This window comes from Lepus europaeus, chromosome 5 (assembly GCF_033115175.1).
Source record: "Lepus europaeus isolate LE1 chromosome 5, mLepTim1.pri, whole genome shotgun sequence".
NCBI lineage: Eukaryota > Metazoa > Chordata > Mammalia > Lagomorpha > Leporidae > Lepus > Lepus europaeus.
In genome coordinates, this window is record NC_084831.1 from 29,872,285 (window position 1) to 29,875,174 (window position 2,890).

A 2,890-nucleotide genomic window follows, 5' to 3' on the forward strand; every position below is an offset into this window, starting at 1 on the left:
CGCTGTGCATCCGGCTGCACCAAAGTTCCGCGAGTGCCGGAAGCGTCCCGGGAGTCGAAAAAAAGTGAGCACCACAGGGAGAGAGCTCGTCTGTGGTGTCGCTGTGGCAACAGCGCCCCCTGCTGTTCGGAGGTACAGTGGCGCCATGGCGTGAACCCAGGCACCTGCGGTTAAGGGACTGGCTTCCTGGGGCTTGCTGGGGCTCGCTGGGCAGGTACTGGCGGGGACTGAGGGGTAAAGGGTTCATGGGAGATGGGAGTCTCTGGAGTTCACTGTGACCTTTGACAACGTTGTCCCCTTCTCTGGACCTCAGTGCCTCTGACAGTAAAATGGAGATAAATTTTTTTTTTTCTTATTAACAGGCAGAGTGGATAGTGAGAGAGAGACAGAGAGAAAGCTCTTCCTTTTTGCCGTTGGTTCACCCTCCAATGGCCGCTGCGGCCGGCGCATCACGCCGATCTGAAGCCAGGAGCCAGGTGCTTCTCCTGGTCTCCCATGTGGGTGCAGGGCTCAAGGACCTGGGCCATCCTCCACTGCACTCCCTGGCCATAGCAGAGAGCTGGCCTGGAAGAGGGGCAGCTGGGACAGAATCCGGTGCCCCGACTGGGACTAGAACCCGGTGTGCCAGCGCCGCAAGGCGGAGGATTAGCCTGTTAAGCCATGGCGCCGGCCAAATGTTTTGTTTTTTAAAGGAATTCATATGTACAGACTACCTGATTGTGTATGCTCCATCCAAGTAACAAAACGCTATATTATATATATATATATATATGTATTTAAATGCTTTTAAAAAAATTTATTTGAAAGGCAGAGTTGCAGAGAGACAGAGAGATCTTCCATTTGCTGGTTCACTCCCCAAATGGCCACAATGGCCAGGCTGGGCCAGGCCAAAGCTAGGAGCCAGGAGCTTCCTCTAGGTCTCCCATGAAGGTGGCAGGGGTCCAAGGGCTTGGGCCATCTTCCACTGCTTTCCCAGGCACATCATCAGGGAGCTGGATCGGAAGTGCAGCAGCCAGAACTGCGCCCTTGTGGGATGCTGGCACTGCAGGCCGGCTTAACTCACTATGCCACAGTGCCAGCACCTATACAGCCTTAAAAAAGTGAAACATATTGGGGTAAAGCCACCGCCCATGATGTCGGCATCCCATAAGGGCGCTGGTTTGAGTCTTGGCTTCTCCAATCCCAATCCAGATCTCTGCTAATGCACCTGGGAAAGCAAAGGATGGCCCAAGGCTTTGGGCCCCTGCACCCACGTGGGGCACTCGGAAGAAGCTCCTGGATCCTGGCTTTAGATCAGCCCAGCTGTGGCCATTGGGGCCATTTGGGGAGTGAACCAGCAGATGGAAGACCTGTCTCTGTCTCTTTCTTTCTCTCTCTCTCTGTAACTCTGCCTTTCAAATAAATAAATAAATCTTTAAAAAATGAAATATCTATATGTCCACTTACAGTTGGAGAAATGGAAACATAGGTACTAATGTTCATAGCAGCATTTATTCATAATTGCCAAACATTGGATGTGATCTTAGTCCATTAATTGGTGACTGGGTAAGCAAGATGGGGAACCTCTACAGAGAGCAATAGTATGCAGCAATAAAGGAACATTAGCATGATGAACCATGAGTGTGTCACACTAAGAGACAGAAGTCAGAGGGGGCGAGCACGCAGCATGGCTGCTGGCTAAGCACAGCCACGCCCCATGTGATGATGCCTGGGTCAGAGCCCTGCTCTGCTCCCTATCCAGCTTCCTGCCGCACAGCCTGGGATGCAGCACAAGTACTCAGGTCTCTGCGCCCCACGTTGGAGACTCAGAGGGAGTTCCTGGCTCCCAGCTTCAGTCTGACCGTCCCCAGGCATTGCAGGCACATGAGGGGCGCACCAGTGGATGGCGGTGCTGTCTCTCTGTGCTTCAAATACGTTTAAAAAAATTTTTTTTAAAGATTTTATTTATTTATTTGACAGGTAGAGTTACAGACAGTGAGAGAGAGAGAGAGAGAGAGAGAGAGAGAGAAAGGGCTCCCTTCGGTTGGTTCAATCCCCAAATGGCCGCTACAGCCGGTGCTGCACTGATCTGAAGCCAGGAGCCAGGTGCTTCTTCCTGTTCTCCCATGCAGGTGCAGGGGCCTAAGCACTTGGGCCATCTTCTAAAATATTTTTAAAAACAAGAGCCAGATGGGAAAAAAGGACAGAGTCTGTGTCCAGGTGGAAGGTGACAAGGACACATCTATGGAGCCAGAGAGCAGATGAGTGGTTGCTGGTGACCGGAGGCGAGATTGGAAAGGACTGAGAATGACCACGAGGAATCCTTTTTGGGGCAAAGCAATTCTTCTAAAACTGGGTGGTTGTGACAGTTGCATAGCTATTCAATTTGCTAGAATTAATTGAATTGGACATTTGAAATGAGTGAATTTTATGGCATGTAAATTGTACTTCAATAAAGCTGTTAAAAAATCTGTGTGAACTCGTATGGAAAGATGGTCAAAGTGAAAAAAGCTGGTGACACAAACAGTGAGCACAAAAATAGCTGTGCAAAGGGCTCATTTCTGTCAGGGTAGCCAAGCTGCAGGCAACAGCGTGGTTCCCGAGGAGGCGGCCTGGGAGAGCTGGGGTGGGAGGGAAATTTTTTCGTTGTATATATCCAAAGTACAACATGGAACTTTTATATATATATATACATAATTTTTTTTTTGAAAGGCAGAGAAATAAAGACAGAGAGAACTCTCCCAGCCTCTGGCTCACTCCCTAGATGCCTGCAACAGGCAGGTTTGGGCCAGGTTGAATGAAGCCAGGACCCAGAACTCAATCCGGGTCTCCTTTGTGGATGACAGTAACCCAAGTACTTGAGCCAGCGCTGCTGCTGCTCAGGGTGGTCATTAGCAAGAAGTCGGAATGC